The following is an 18390-nucleotide window of genomic DNA, read 5'->3' as shown; positions in this document are numbered from 1 at the left end:
CCCATTAAGAGAACCCAACCTGTGGGCTTCCAATTTTTAATTGTGGGCTTGTAATATTAAAGCCAATTTTTGGGCTTCTTATTTTCTGTTGGGTTTGTAATAATTTTTGTGGGCTTGTTTGTTTAATTTGTGGGCTTGTATTTAATTTTTGTGAGCTTGTTTAATTTGGACTTGTATTTTGTATTCTGGGTTTTTAAACTCAGCTGAGCTTGTAACCGATCACGCTAGGTTAACTCGTTAGTGGGCCGAGTACCCAAATTCTAGGCCGAGATTTTGGACTCAGTTTCACCAAACGTTTTCAAACCAAGCGGAGCCAAAGCAAACACAAAACCAACAGTGGGCTTGCTCCCATTCAAAAACCAAATTTTATTTTCTTTTAAAAAAAAAAAAAAAAAAAAAAAAAAAAAAAAAAAAAAAAAAAACCAAAATTTTTCTTTTCCCATCAAAGCTAAATGTCTCCCGACAAAACCAAATTTTCCCAAAAGTCCAATCCCATTAAAAACCAAATTTTCTTGTAGATAATGTGTTAGTTAAAATTCCTTTTGTATATATTTGTGCTCATCCATTGTGACTCCGAATATGTTGGAGTTTTGCCTTGAATAACGGAGTTTTAATTCTGCTTTCGCCGAAATCGGGTATTCTCTTTCCTTTTTCTCTACTCAACATGATCCTCTTCATATATTGTGTTATAATTCTTTCCATATTTTGAAACATTGAGGACAATGTTTAGTTTAGGTTTGGGGGTATAGAGTAGATACCATGATAATTTGCCATAATTGAAAACGAACTCCTTCTTCTTTTTTGAAAAAAATTGAAAAATCAAATTCAAAAAAATTAAAAAATTGAAAAAAATCATAAAAATGGAACTCATTTACCTTGAAATGTTGACTCTTGTGCAAATATGTAATTATTAGGAGTCTTAGTCTAGATATTTAGGCACCCTGATTCTAGCACAATTCACATAGTGATAAGAAATTTGCACGTGCACGATCTACCAATACATGTATGGCCTCGATCTTCAAGGTGTTTGATAGGAAGTTACGATTGCCAATCACTTTAGAATACTGAACGAAACTTGACTAGCTTGTTCTTTGGTTGGTTGGGATAGAAGGTGGAGGTTACATTAAGAAAAACAACCATCGAATTTAACTGGGTGCATCAAAAAGGGCTACCTCTTGCAAAGTGTCATGTAATTTTTGTTTCCTTTTGTATATGTATCAAAAGTGTCTCCTTATTAAAAAAAAAAAAAAAAAAAAAAAAAAAAAAAAAAAAAAAACGATGTATATATTCAGAAAAAAAAAAAAAAAAAAATCAAATCAGAAAAATACAAAAAAATCAAGTATTTATCAATTCCATCATCTCTTGTTCCAAAAAAAAAGAGAATAGTCAATGTAAATAAGAGTCATGTAAAGAGTCATTTTGTTGTTTTTTGTAATAAGCAAGGAGGGTGTATGCCATTGATGTACAACGCGAGTAATTGTGAAATACCTCCAACTCATTCACAATTCTCGTAAAGTCCGGACAGCTAGCTAGATTTCGACCTTGGTTCGTAGCCTGAGAAACTATCTCTTGGTGATTAGTAGTCATAACTTCAGATCTTTCTTTACACATGTGTAGATACACTTTACACTCTTATCACAAGTCTTTATTTGTCATCAGTGCTAGGATTGTGCCTTAGATAGCTAGATTGACATCTCCATTTTGCTGTGAGCTTAAACTGTTTTGCACATGTCACATTTGATGGAATCTGAGCTTATATTTTGACCTAGAACTTTGTAGGTACGTTCTAAGCAAACCTTCACGAGACTTCACTCGTCCACTAGGGACACTTAGTGGTTTAAAAGGCTTAGTGCATACGCTAAATGCATTCGAGAGACCAGCGACAGTGGTATAGGTAGGATTTCCTTAGTTTTGTTTTACTTGAGGACAAGTAAAATTCAGGTTTGGGGGTATTTGATGAGTGCCAAATAATGTATATATCTATCCCTTTTTGTTGGCATTTAACTCATCTTTTGTGCATTAATTCTACATTTTATCCCATATTCTGTATTTTCATTGTTTTCAAGAATAAATATTTTTCTTACTTAATTTTGCATTTTTAGGTAATAAATAAAGTCTGGATGAATTGCGGAGCGGAAAAGAGTTGAAGAGTGGTGAAAAGCCGGAAGAAATTACGCAAGGAAGCCGCAAAGAATGGAGCGCACGTCCAAAAAGCTAGGAATGGGCTCAAGAAGGAAGAATTGTTCTTAAAGAAGATATGGGCTTGGCATACCCATGGCCCAAAACCCTTACCCAAACCCATTTTCTATAACCAAAACCGCCTCCATCTTCAGCCGTCGGATTGGATCCAACTCATCATCCGATGGTCGCTCCGTCATCGCGCATCAAAATCTGAAGCTTCTGCAAAACACCATAGTGCCTAAATTCCAAGCCTTCAGATTAGATCACATTTAGATCCAACGATCGCTTCTTTGCCTGCGCATCAAACCCAGATACTTCCGCTTAACACTACAACACCTAACTCCATCTGGCGCCGTTAATTTCGTTGTATATCTGCATCCAACGGTCGCTGCCAGCATCTTCACTTTTATCCGTTAGATCAATCTTCATCTCCACACCCCACGGCTCAGCGTCGCAGATCATCAAACTCGATACGCCCGCTTAACACCATAGTACCAGAAACATATAACCCAAACAAACTACCCCTTCTTCTTTCTTCCATCGAGCTCTCCTTCACCACCATACCCTGTTTGCAGAACCACCACCACCTACTCTGCCGTACCAGTTCCATCGCCACTTCCTTCTCCATCAACAACTCCCCATAACAACCACAATCCATCATATCCCTCAATACCCCCATCACCTATTAATCTATTTCAACAACTCCACCATCCTCATCACTGTTAGGGTTGGATTTGGTGAATTAGGTTGATAGATGAAGCAATTGGCGCGTGGGAATGGAGCAGGAAGAGATTACAAGGTATGGGTCGACATCAATTGGAAGAAATTGCATCAATTTAGGTGAGGTTCAACAACCCTAATTTCAACTGTCCAAATTAGGTTTTTGGGGATTTTTATAGAAAACCCTAATTTCTGTTAGGGAAAGCCTGGAGACGAATAGAGAGAAACATGGGTTCAAATTGTACTATCAAATTAGGTAGAATCAAATACCTAATTTCTGTGTTGTTTGATTTTGGGATTTGGGTGAAGAACCCTAATTTTGTATTTTGGGGAAATGGGGTCTGTGGGTATAAATTGGGACTGTGGGTGTGATGTAAAGACTATGCTGGAATAGCCAGTGTCCAGAACTATGTTCTGTTAATGTTTTTTTCTCTTCAATTTGTGCTGTTTCATGCACTGCTCCTGTTTAATCATGTATGTGTTCTGTTAAAATTGTTGTTCATGTTAATGTGTGTTGTTTACATGTGTGTTACTGTTTTGCCATTCTAAATGTGTTCCTGTTTAATTTTAATGTCATGTTAGTGCCATGTTTAGTTCACTGTTGTTTTAATTCACTGTCAAGAAGTGGAATGCTAGGTTAGAGCTTTGAAGCATTGTTTTGATTGAGCAATGGGAGAAATTAGTGCTCATAGCAAGCTAATTCTCTTTCCATTCCATTTGGTATGCTTAGGATGCATTGTTTTGATTGAGCAATGGGAGAAATTAGTGCTCATAACAAGCTAATTCTCTTTCCATTCCATTTGTATGCCTAGGCTCTCTTGTCTTGTCAACTGTTTAGGTTTAGTTTTGTGTTTAATCATGTTTTGTTCACTGTTAGTGGTAGAAGTTTAGCTTTGAAGCTTTGGATTGATTGAGCAGTGGGGAGAAACTAGTGCTCACTAGTGACTGTGAGCAAACTGGTTCTCTTCCCACTCTAGTAGTATGCCTAGGCTCACCTTCACCATTTCACCTTTCATTTTTTTGTTCTTGCTCACCTTCACCATCTCCACTGCCCTTGGCTTAGGCCTTGGTTCCATTGTTCTTGTTTAGTTTCATTGTTCTGTCACTGTTACCTTTGCTTCACTGCTTTTACTACTTGCTACTGCCTTGTTTTCTTCCCCTTGGCTTGCTGCCTTTTCCTTGCTGCTGCTGCTGCTTTCTTTCCCCTGCTGTGCAGTACTGCTGCTGCTGCTGCTGCTTTCTTTTCCTTGCTGCTGCTGCTGCAACCTGGTGTCCACTGCTGCTGCTGCAACTGAGCTTGGCTCACAGCATAAGCCCAGTCCAGGTTAAAAGGCCAAGAGCCCATTGATTGTTCAAGGACCATAAGCCCAGTTAACTGCTTGGCCAAAGGCCCAATTCACTCTTGGAGCAGAGGCCCAGCCAATTAAACCACAAGCCTAGATCATTTCAGCACCTAGCCAACTGAGTCCAAGGCTCAGTTCACTTCAAAGGCCCAAGGCCCAAAGCACTTCATTATCACACAAGCCCATAGTCCAAAACAAAAGCTTAATCAAACCCATTGGTACTCATAATCCATTGGTACCAAAGCCCATAGCCCATTGTTATCACCTTAACTCAAAAGCCCAATAGCAATTTAGAACCCAAAATAGCTAGAAACTACAAAACACACCCAGTCTCTGTGGATCGACCCGTACTTGCACGAGATACAACTGACGACCGTGCACTTGCGGTATTACTGTAGGCCCGCGTTTTATTACGCTTAATTTTCACGCTTTCCCGGGCCCACCAAGTTTTTGGCGCCGTTGCCGGGGACCATTTTGCATTTAAATATAATATCTTTGGGCCTGCCACTTAGCCGCATCATGTTCCACGAGCATGCTTGCAAGGGCAAATAAACGTGCATTTGCCTATTTAAAGGCCTGGTTTGTTACATCAGAGTAGTGCATCAGGGAAGTTATGGCATGCGCGCTTTGGCGCGCTAAGCGTAATTTTCCGGTTCGTCACATGCGGTTTCCTCCTTAGCAAAACTTCTGGTGTCTTGTGTTTTTCCTTTTTCACATTATAGTGTTTATCTTTATAATCGGATTTATGCAAGTTGTATGTATCCAATCTTAGTATACACGTCCATCTAATTTTGATCGATTACGAGACTCGTTCTTATAGAATTCTTATCTTGAAAGATAGATAACAAGTTTAATTACTTGTAAGAATTCCAATTGCATTATTTGGACGACTAGATTGATCTTGGATATTGATTTTTGAGATCGTCCAAGTACTCTTCTTAACAATCAGGTTCACGGACTCTTTGTGTATATACATACTAATTGAGAAAAGGTTAGAAATATAAACCCGAAATACATATTGTCGAGGATCATTCAGTTGGTCTACTTGCAATTGTATTAGTTTTTGTTCATATAACGAAAAAGTTGGTGGCATACTTGGTACCCCTGCGTTTTCAATTGGTATCATAGCAGGCAAACACTGTTAGACCTAATAAGTTTGTGTTTGAAGCGATCCGTATTACAAACAGGAGTGCAATCTTTATTCACGTACCACCAGCCTTCGATGGCATAAATTACTTATGGTGGAAAACTGTTATGCGTTCCTTCTTACAAGCTCATGACTTTCATACATGGGTTCTTGTTGTAAGAGGATACAATACTCCAATAGTCGGAAAAGGAGTTAATGGTGTTCCTAAAGGCAAAGAAGCACATAGCGATATTGAAATCAGTGCTGCTAAACACAACTCTGATGGGTTGAATGTTATTATCCACGCCATTAGCCAAGATCTTCAATATCATGTGTCTATGTGCACCAGATCAAAATATGCTTGGGATATTTTATAAACTGTATTTGTTGGGAATTCTGCAAAAAAGAAAGCACAGCTTAAAAACCAAACTTCTTACTAGGAAAACCTTCGTGAAAAAGCGGGGGTCTAACAACCACACCCAATATTTCGATTAGCAATATGTATGGACTAACTCTAATATACTTTTAAGAGAATCAACTAGACAGTCAGACTCAATCTTAATAAAAAGTATATCAAGGAGTTAATATCTCTTCTCTTTATTTGATCTTTACTCAGGCAAATAGAAATATGCGAATCTTTGTCAAATACAAGGAATAAACTTGGATGGTACCAAAGACCAATATCCAAGGATTAATCAATATTCAATCAACAACCAAAGGTTGGATTTCACTATTGATCGATACAACGCACAACCTGTATTATTTCAATTATATAACAAAATATAATGCGGAACAGAAATAACACAGACACCAGAAATTTTGTTAACGAGGAAACCGCAAGTGCAGAAAAACCCCGGGATCTAGTCCAGATTGAACACCACACTGTATTAAGCCGCTACAGACACTATCCTACTACAAACTAACTTCGGTCTGGACTTTAGTTGAACCCTAATCAATATCACACAAATTCAAGGTACAGTTGCGCTCCTTACGTCTCTGATCCCAGCAGGATACTACGCACTTGATTCCCTTAGCTGATCTCACCCACAACCAAGAGTTGCTACGACCCAAAGTCGAAGACTTCAATAAACAAATCTGTATCACACAGAAAAGTCTACGATAATAGATAAATATGTCTCCCACAGATAAACCTACAAGTTTTGTTCCGTCTTTTGATAAAATCAAGGTGAACATGAACCAATTAATAAAATGGACTTATATTCCCGAAGAACAACCTATTATTATCAATCACCTCACAATAATCTAAATCATATGGTAGAGAAACTAGATATTGCGGAATCACAAATGATGAGACGAAGATGTTTGTGATTTCTTTTTATCTTTCCCTATCGGAGATATAATCTCAAGCCAATCTTACAATTGAACTCGTACGATTGAAAATGGCAAGATCAGATCGCTCAACTATAAGAGAAGTAGTTTCGTCTGGCTTCACAATTCCAATGAAGTCGTTAACCGACAGGGTCTCGAGAAGAAACCTATGGTTAAAGGAGAATCGACTCTAGCAAAACCAACTAGTATAACACAGGAGGTGTGGGGATTAGTTTTTCAAGTTTCTATACGTCTCCTTTATATAGTTTTCAAATCAGGGCTTGCAATCCAAGTTACCTTGGTAACAAAGCATTCAATATTCATCGTTAGATGAAAAACCTGATTTATCCAAGCTAATATCTTTCAACCGTTAGGTCGAAACTTAGCTTGTCACACACACAGATGAAATGTATTCATTTAGGTTTGAGTAACCGCACCTAAACGTGTACACTTAGTTGGTTCACAAATAGTTAACCAATGGTTAGCCATATGAGCACTTTCATATTAACCGTATTCGTCTTTCTCATAACTAGTTCAAATGACTCATAAGAACTAGTTCAAGAGTTGTTCAATTGCTTAGATCTTTATACATAGACACAATTGAAACAAAATCGGTTTGATTCACTTGAATCAATTCATGAACAATATAGACACGGTTTGCAAAGATTGCATTCCTTATTGATTTATTGTTTAAGTTCATGAAACTACCGATTTGAGAAATATAACCAGCTTGGGTACGCGTACGGGTATGCATACCTTAGCTACCGGATTTGAGTTGGTTTTGGTTTCCAAACTCAGCAGAACTTTTCGGGTAGAAAAGTTTCGCCAGTATGCGTACCTAAGGTGACTGGTTTATGAGTTCGTAAACTCCAAACTCGGCAGAATTTTCCGGGAGGAAAAGTTCCGTCAGTACGCGTACCCAACCTGTCTCCTTCACCAATACCACATGCACACATATGCACGCACTTGGTTTCCGGCACATGGATATATACACTAATGTGCGAACACACTATATATGCTTATATCCATAGTTGGTTACGTAATCTCAACTCTACATTTCAATCATTGAAACATGCTTCTATAATATTATAATAGTCGTTAGACATAAAGAATCGACTATCGTCATCAAAGCTATTTTCAAGATTGAAACGTCATCATGACTTTCGTCACGGGTAAAGATGAAAAAGGTTAAAGCAAAAGCTTACCAATACATATTTCGAGAAAAATATAGGCGAGTATACTCGGCTCGAAATAGCAAATGTGTATATATGAAAACTATCATACTTATACGACTTTTGTCTCAAGAGTAGGAGATAGAGTAGATAGACTTTTGAGTGACAGATGAGTTCAAGTCTCCATATACCTTTTGGTCGGATGAAGTTCCATTGGTTCCTTGAGTAGTTCTTCGTCTTCGTAAGATAATCGCCATGGAGTCTGGATCTCAACTATTCCTAACTATCCTAGACCGAGACTTAGTCATAAGTAAACTAGAAATCAAGACATATAGTTTTGATCACTAACATTGACAAACATGCTTGAGATAGCAACGCATGCGAGTTCGACCGAGCAATGCTCTAGCAATCTCCCCCTTTGTCAATTTTAGTGACAAAAGTATCAATACATATGGATTACAAAATAGATAAAACTTTGTAGCTTCTAGTCCACATGCTTGATCTCCTTGGTGCTTCAACATTACTCGAAAACTTCGTCTTTTCCAAGTACTCCCATGATTCCATAGATGTTCAATTCAGCATCATAGTTGTTGAAGTTCCGTAGCCATAACAATGAGAAAACAAAAGCTCTCGATCATTGTTATACAGTGTCATAGTATTATTACACAGCATCAAAGTTTTTATATCACAACTTCGACAACAATACTATGGTGACATGTATCTCTTCCCCTTAGTAAATACTTTCCTCTCAACATGAAAACCGCTCCCCCTTACATAATGACCCGTAAAACACGTAAATCATATGTATTTGTAGTGTGAACTACATATTAATTCTCCCCCTTTTTGTCAATAAAATTGGCAAAGGTACGAAAACGGGATCCTAATGAAATTTCCACGAAGACGCTTCAAGACCAAAGAAAAGTACATATCAACTTATTTAGATGCAATCATAAAGCCGAAGCTAAATGCATTCATTAAGGAGTTTATAAAGATACAAGATAAACCATAAATAATTCCATAGCCGCACTCCCCACAAAGATATGGAAATTAAGCGCAAGTTCAAAAGAACTCTCCCCTATTTGATGTCATTCCCGAGAGAATAACAAGAGCGACCTTACTTTTACAAGAAAAGAAGGATTTTATTGGACACCAAAAACCATAATGAAATGATTTTTTACATCCATAATCTCAATTAAACTAATCACAAGTAAACCCATGATCAATTTAATCGGAATACACAATAAAATTAAACACAAAAGTGATCAATTTAATTGAACATGCTCGATATAAGAAAACTTACGGAGCTACGACTATGTTAACCATAAAAGAATGATCAACTCAATCGTTTTATGCTCAACACAAGAAAACCTTATGGAGCATTGCAGTATACACATAAGATATGGATCAGGGAAAGATCAATACTGCGGCATATACAAAGATTCATTCTATTTTCATCACTATTTGCATAACGACATATAATAGACATAATCTTTGCAAACAAAAGATTTTAACCTATCTTCCATCAATAAATTGACATAATAGGCTTAAATTTTGTTTGTCAAAAGTTCATCGATCTTGTACCAATACTTGCATATCGACATATTAAAGAGATAACTTTTGACGTCGTATGGGACAATAATAGTTCACGGGCGCAAACACACATATCCCATAACATATTGCAATATAGAAAACCATAAAGATTAAAATTGCAATCATCATCTTTGAAAACCACTTTAGAATTTAAACAAATAAATCTAAAAACATAAAGATGAAAACGTTGGACATAGCTATGTGTAATCACAATAATGACTATTCCAAACTCTAGTTATTCTTCCTAAAAACAAGAATAGAATTCTTATAAGAAGATTTATTAGACATTATAGAGTTCTATCTAAGGCTTTCTATAAGGTTGCGAAAACAAATCAGTTCTTCATTAGCTTCCTTCAGCTTGATCTTCACAAACTCGATCACGAACTGTTTACGTAGAACTTCAAAATCTTGAAGAAGATTTCCAACCAGTTGATGTGATAATTGAACTGGTTTCTTTTCTACATGATCAATTGAATGATATCAATTTATAAGAATAAGGTTCTCATAAAACTCAGCAATATTGCTTCTTTTGACCTCATCATCCTCTTTGCACCCTTTCGTAGTTTGCATCATTATCTCTTGAGAGACTGTTCCGTTCCCGAACTTGTATATACCAAGAAAACCTTCATGATATATATATATATATATATATATGTATGTATATGTATGAAAGACATATAGGAAAACCCTAAGGTTACCCTCTTAAAAGTCGGTAATGGGCCAGGTACGCAAACGCTCACAGTTATGAACTAAGTTCTAACCCGTCACAGCAGAGGAACCTTATAGGAGGCTTTGTCTAGGTGCAACAAGAGAGAGAGCACTGAAAAGTTCAGTGTTTCAACAAAGCATGATTTTCTCAAGAGCTTTTATGGATCAACTATGTTTCAATATGAAAGGAAAGCTAGAGTAGGATTCTACTTAGAAGACATTAATTTAAAGAACCAAACGAATAATACAACAACCATTTTTGTCAAGACGAGTTACATCTTGAACTTTATGTGCATCCTCATGAGGATGAAACGAGGATGCACAGACAGACTGGTCAAGTTATAGACAGAGCACGCATCTCATCATCATTTTCCTTCTCTAAGTCAACAAGAGGATTAATTTCAATAGAATTATTACTAGGAGAATAAGACACACCTGAAGATGCTTTCTTCCTTAATTTTTTTATTTTCCGCTTGAGATTATTTATACTGGTTCTTAAATCGGAAGCATGATTGTTGATGTGAATGTGATCGAAACCCGATATTTTTGACTCATTGTGATCCTTGCCACCAGATGATATTCCTTTCTTCCTTTGACGTCTTTTTCTATTTACTTGGACATCAAACTTCTTAGATTTCCATATGACATTCTTTCCTCTACGTTTGTCGAAAGAGTCAGTATCGTACATATAACTAAGAGAGGAATTATCGTAGTACTCTTCTGGATTCGAGACTATGTTGTTCTCAGCACGGAGAGAGATCGGATTGATTACTTCCTTTGACATCCATATAAAAATGTTATGAAGTTTTTCATTCCTTATCCGAAAACGACATTTCCGTTCAACGTGACCCTTGTTTCCACAATAGTAACAGTTGAAAGAAATGTTTTTAACAACTCTCCTATGCCTCGTCTTTGAAGAATGATAATCTTTGTTTACCGGAACATCATCTGTAATATGTGATTTTTCACACGACACGTTGTTATTGGCACAACAAAAATTGATCTTCCCAGTGTTAGGAGCGTCTATTCTTTTATATCCCAGACCACGTGTATCACGATGCTCTTTACATGCTCCTAACATGGAAGATAATTTTGTAGAGCTAGTGTTGGATCTTCTCAGATTCTCTTCTAATGATTTTGCCTTGTTAACAAATGTAGAGAGATCATTCTTCAATTGTTTTCTTTGGCAAGAAAAAGGCATTCTCTGTCGTTATAGTATTTCTGTTGAGAGTCATACTTTGCCTCAGATTCAGCAAGTCTTTCTTTCAACACACACAAACTCTTCTGAAGGTTTTCACATTCAGTAATCTTTGAATGGACTTCTTCATCACGATCTTTAAGGATGGATTGTAGAAGTTTATAACCACTGTCATATCCTTTAAAGAGTTTTTTTAGTTTTCTATTTTCACGACAGAGAGGAAACAGATATTCTTCCAGGTAGGTAGTTGATCCTCTTTTTCCTATGATATCGTAAAAGAGTATAATATACTGTTTCTGAGTCACTTTCATATGAAAGTTCATCCAATTGTTCATCTAGACGATTCTCCCAGTTGACATCGGTTTCTGACAGAGGAGAAGATATGATAGATTTCTTGGAGGTCTCAGAACTCTTATCGTCATCAAGAGGATCCTGATCTGGTTTTGCGAAGACAGAGATATCACTTCTGTCCATAGAGTTAGATCGCTACAAACACAGACTGATAAGGTCTTTAAACATGTTTGCCTGCTCTGATACCAATTGAAAAAGCGGGGGTCTAACAACCACACCCAATATTTCGATTAGCAATCTGTATGGACGAACTCTAATATACTTTTAAGAGAATCAACTAGAAAGTCAAACTCAATCTTAATAAAAAGTATATCAAGGAATTAATATCTCTTCTCTTGATTTGATCTTTACTCAACCAAATAGAAATCTGCGAGTCTTTATCAAATACAAGGAATAAACTTGGATGGTACCAAAGACCAATATCCAAGGATCAATCAATATTCAATCAACAACCAAAGTTTGGATTTCACTATTGATCGATACAACGCACAACCTGTATAATTTCAATTATAGAACAAAATATAATGCGGAATAGAAATAACACAGACACCAGAATTTTGTTAACGAGGAAACCGCAAATGCAGAAAAACTCCGGGACCTAGTCCAGATTGAACACCACATTGTATTAAGCCGCTACAGACACTAGCCTACTACAAACTAACTTCGGTCTGGACTGTAGTTGAACCCTAATCAATATCAAACTGATTCAAGGTACAGTTGCGCTCCTTACGTCTCTGATCCCAGCAGGATACTACACACTTGATTCCCTTAGCTGATCTCACCCACAACCAAGAATTGCTACGACCCAAAGTCGAAGACTTTAATAAACAAATCTGTATCACACAGAAAAGTCTACGATAATAGATAAATATGTCTCCCACAAATAAACCTACAAGTTTTGTTCCGTCTTTTGATAAAATCAAGGTGAACAAGAACCAATTGAGAAACCATAGTTATATTCCCTAAGAACAGCCTAGTATTATCAATCACCTCACAATAATCTAAATCGTATGGTAACGAAACTAGATATTGCGGAATCACAAACGATGAGACGAAGATGTTTGTGATTTCTTTTCATCTTGCCCTATCGGAGATATAATCTCAAGCAAATCTTACAATTGAACTCGTATGACAGAAAAAGGCTAGATCATATCGCTCAACTACAAGAGAAGTAGTTTCGTATGGATTCACAATCCCAATGAAGTCTTTAAGTCGTTAACTGACGGGGTCTCGAGAAGAAACCTACGGTTAAAAGAGAATCGACTCTAGCAAAACCAACTAGTATCATACAGGAGGTGCGGGGATTAGTTTTTCCAGTTGCTAGACGTCTCCTTTATATAGTTTTCAAATTAGGGTTTGCAATCCAAGTTACCTTGGTAACAAAGCAATCAATATTCACCGTTAGATGAAAAACCTGATTTATCCAAGCTAATATCTTTCAACCGTTAGATCGAAACTTAGCTTGTCACACACACAAATGAAATGTATTCATTTAGGTTTGAGTAATCGTATCTAAACGTGTACACTTAGTTGGTTCACAAATAGTTAACCAATGGCTAGCCATATGAGCACTTTCGTATTAACCGTATTCATCTTTCTCATAACTAGTTCAAATGACTCATAAGAACTAGTTCAAGAGTTGTTCAATTGCTTACATCTTTATACATAGACACAATTGAAACAAAATCGGTTTGATTCACATGAATCAATTCATGAACAATATAGCCACGGTTTGCAAAGATTGCATTCCTTATTGATTTATTGTTTAAGTTCATGAAACTACCGATTTGAGAAATATAACCAGCTTGGGTACGCGTACGGGTGTACATACCTTAACTACCGGATTTGAGTTGGTTTTGGTTTCCAAAATCAGCAGAACTTTTTGGGTAGAAAAGTTTCTTCAGTACGCGTACCTAAGGTAACTGGTTTATGAGTTCTTAAACTCCAAACTCGGCATAATTTTCTGGGAGGAAAAGTTCCGCCAGTATGCATACGGGTACGCGTACCCAACCTGTCTCCTTCACCAATATCGCATGCACACATATGCACGCACTTGGTTTCCGGCAGATGGATTTATACACTAATGTGTGAACACACTATATATGCTTATATCCATAGTTGGTTACGTAATCTCAACTCTACATTGCAATCATTGAAACATTCTTCTATAATGTTATAATAGTCGTTAGACATAAAGAATCGACTATCGTCATCAAAGCTATTTTCAAGATTGAAACGTTATCATGACTTTCGTCACGGGTAAAGATGAAAATGATTAAAGCAAAAGCTTACCAACACATATTTCGAGAAAAAGATAGGCGAGTAAACTCGGCTCGAAATAGCAAATGTGTATGTATGAAAACTATCATACTTATACGACTTTTGTCTCAAGAGTAGAAGATAGAGTAGACAGACTTTTGAGTGACAAATGAGTTCAAGTCTCCACATACCTTTTGGTCGGATGAAGTTCCACTGGTTCCTTTAGTAGTTCTTCGTCTTCGTAAGATAATCGCCATGGAGTCTGGAGCTCAACTATTCCTAACTATCCTAGACCGAAACTTAGTCATAAGTAAACTAGAAATCAAGACATATAGTTTTAATCACTAACATTGACAAACATGCTTGAGATAGCAACGCATGCGAGTTCACTGAGCAATGCTCTAACACTTCGTATGGATGATGAGGATTCATTTGAGGAATTTAATCATTAATTGTCGAAAATAGTGAATGATTGTCGCTCATTAGGAAAGACTATTCCGGATTGGTATATTTTGATGAAAATTCGGAGATCTTTACCAACTTGATACGAGTCTTAGAAACATGCAATCCCCGAAAGAAACAATTTTACTACACTTTCCATAAGCACTCTTGTTGGAAAGTTAAAGATCTTTGACCATGAACAACAACCAAAAGCTGATAAAAATATTGCATTCAAAGCACTTATGTACTTGAAAAAAGTGACAGTGTTGGAAGCTTTGAGAAAGATCTTATTCATGAATTGTCAGATGAAGATCTTGAAAATTCGATTTCTCTTATTACAAGACAGCTTAGAGATCTTATCAAGAAGAGAAATAAACAAGAGAACATCCATCATCATCATCCAAAACACATGACAGTGTTCCCTCTAAAAGGATATATGATGAAAGTGATGAGGAGGATATGCCATAGTGCTTCAAGTGTAGATGTTTCGGTCACTTTGGTAATAAGTGTCCAGATCGAAGGAAATACACTGGCAACAAAGGTTTTGTTGCAACTCCTGATGAAACTACTGATCATTATGATTCAGAAGAAGAAGAATGTTCAAGCTTAGCACTTCTAGCTGAAACAACTAATCCTGATGATACTAATGATAATCTCATCGATCTTGACAAGCTGTTTTAAGATCCCTCATCTAGGATATAATGGATTTTTCTCTCACTGATGAAAAACCTATTAATGATTCATCAGGAAAATCTCAAGTATGTCTCTCAGTTGAAATCAAAAGTGTTCTGGAACCCCTTCTTAACCGAACATGTCTTTACTATACTACTGAAGGTCACGAACTCAAACAGTGTTTCAAGTACATGGAGAAAGTAAGGTTTCTCAACAAACTGTAATGGAGGTTTAGTTGTTTGAAAAATGTGCTCAAATTCTTCTAGAAACCAAAATCGTCTAAGTATATAACTATGTTTCTCCCTATTCTCTCAAAAGTGTGATTATCTCCAAAGAAAAGGATAAATCAAAAGGAAAGAAGAGATCAAGATCTAAACGATCGGTTAAAATGGAAAATGGCAAACCCATACAAGAATCAAGTGGTGAGCCTACTGATGCTCACCCCAACACAAACTAATTATGTTGAAAAGGTGTCTTCTTGTCTCATGTGCCCCGAAAAGAGACAAGAATTGTACACCTCCAAGGGCTTTCAGACAAACTCTCTAGTTTTTGTCTTGAATCTTATTACTTGAATTTCCATCCTCTTTCACAGACTCAAGGATAATATTTCTTTGATTTATTTATGCTATTACAAAACGAGAATAACAATAGTTCATGTTGAACCTTGCTCCTGTGAATCTTGTTCAGTCTTCTGGTTTTTGACTTGGTTAATTCTAGATGCTCAAAATTATTTTCACATTATCCGCAAGGAAACTGATTGGCTGATTGTTCAAAGATTTTTTCTCTTGAAACTATTAGTTAAGCTCGCTTCACCCCATTTTTCAAAGTAATAATTATAAAGACTTACCCATGTACAAACTTTAAGAAAGGGTAAAATTGTATTTCACCTTTTAGTTTGGTATTTGGTTCGTGAACGAACTTCTTTTTAAGAATTTTGTCAATTCCTAATTTAATGGTTGCTGGTCTTCCTTTTTAACAATTCACTATTTTTGGAATTCTTCCAAAAACCAAAGTGATCTTGAAGTTTTATAAATTTATGTTTTACACAAATTACATACTCAAAATTCTGAGTTATGGTATCGTCAAGCATAATCTCTTACGGTGAAGCCTATCCACCTATATTTATTGATCCAAAAATAAAAGGTATTGAGAATTCCCATCCTAAGAGCAACCACAGTCGATGACCAAAACCAAATATTTGGTCCAGAAATCAACTACAGTCGAACAGAGTAAATATCAAAAACTATACTAAAACTAAAAACCAAACCATATTTGGTCTTTAGTTTGGTTATAGTCGAGTGCAACTTCAAAGTACGTCTTGTACCGGGCGGAAATTAAAATTACGTTTGAGCTGGGGCGCAACTTGAAATTACGTTTGAATTGGGCGTAACTTGAATTTCCGTTTGAATTATGGCGGGGCGCAACTTTAAATTACGTTTGAGTTGGGGCACAACTTTAAATTACGTTTGAATTGGGGGCGTAGGCTTTAGTTGCGTCTGGATTGGGGTTGGGGCGTAGCTTTATTTTACGTTTGAATTGGGACGTAACTTTATTTTACGTTTGAATTGGGGCGTAACTTGAATTTATGTTTGACTAAATTTTACTCCATAACCGTAGCGTGCAACCCCGAATATAACCAATTTTTTTTAGTTTTTAGTCTTTAGTTTAGTTATAGTATGGTCGCACCATTGCAGTTGCTCTAAGGAGAAGGATTCACTTTTTAAATAAAAAGGAAGAACCTGAAGAAACCTATACAAAACATCTCAAATCAACAGAGATTTGCTAATATTCTTGAAGAACTTAAGAAGACCAAGATGGAAGTAAAAGATCTCAAGGACATTCTGCTAAAATCTCTCGATATTCAATAAGCACTTGTTAAACAACAATCGAGCAGGTTTAAAGGAGTTAAAGCTCTTATTCATGAAGCTTATGTTCCGTATTCAATTGATGATGAAGAGTTCGGTGATGATAAATCCTTCTTCAAAGATGATTTTACTAGTTAAGTCCTTGTAGGAACTTTATTTTTATTACTTAAGGAGGAACATTATATTTTGGAGTAGTTCATATGTGTTACATTAGCTACTATCATCTTGCATGTTTAAAGTTTATTTGAATTTTTTTTGGGAGATGACTTGCAATACCTAATCTTCATATATATATGTATTGCTTATTTTATGAGATCTGTTGTTTGTTATCATTTTATGGTGATTAGAACATATATCTCATAAGAGGAGTAAACTATTTTGAGAATGACAGTATTGATCTCTCCATGATTACACTTTTGTGAATATACTACTACATGGTTCTGTAAGATGTTCTCTAGGAATCTACTTACTTCCTTGACTGCATAACCGCCAGGGAATAAGTGGTGAACTTTAATCTCTATGTTCGTACATGGCTATAGAAGTTATAATTCTTATGTTGAGTCATATCGCAAAGAATAATTTTTGTCATTGGTTATTTTCTCATGAAAATCTTGTATCTTAGTGCCTCTAACATTAAGATTGTTATTTATAACTTCTTTGTTCATAACTGTCGAGAAGAGAGAAAGATATTGGTTTACTTATATAGTTTGTTCGTAACTGGAGAGTAAATTTATATGTACAAGGAAAATCCTTCTCTTGTGATTAGAGTTGAGGTTGCTCATGTTGTTCTTTTGGGAATAACATCAAACGAGGGAGAGTTTTTTTGAACTTGCGCTTAATGGTAATATCTATGTGGGGAAAGGGATGTGGAATTGTAAGAGATTCTTGTACCTTGATATCTCCTTGATGCGAACCGACTTTACTTGATGAAATCGTTTAAACTAAATGTTGGTACGTGTTCTCTAGTCTTGAATACTCTTTCGTCTAATTCATCTTGATCTTGATTTTTCACCTTTGCCAACTTTGTTAACAAAAAGGGAGAGAATTATTAAGTAGTATCTTACTACATTACATATGGCTTTTCAGAGCATCATGTAAGGGCGAGTGGATTATTATCTGTAGGTTTTACCTATTTTGCAAAAGAGAACATATCGCCGTGGTATTTCTTCAAAGTTATGGTGCAATTGAACTTTGAGGAAGGTAACAATATTATGTTTTTGTATAACAACCGATGAGTAGAGTGTGTTTACATCATTCTAGTAAAGCTCTTTTTGAGTATTCACATAAGTTGTTATCGCTATGGATCTTCAACAATAAATGTGTTAAACGAACACATGCAGAAGCATAGAAGAACTTGAAGTACGAAGAATTCAAGACATTTGTTGAAGAACCGAGGAATTAAGCATAGTGGATTGAGCTGAATAGTTTATTTATT

The sequence above is a fragment of the Papaver somniferum genome, chromosome 3 (genome assembly GCF_003573695.1).
Source record: "Papaver somniferum cultivar HN1 chromosome 3, ASM357369v1, whole genome shotgun sequence".
Taxonomy (NCBI): Eukaryota; Viridiplantae; Streptophyta; class Magnoliopsida; order Ranunculales; family Papaveraceae; genus Papaver; species Papaver somniferum.
Note: the sequence above shows the minus strand (reverse complement) of the source record.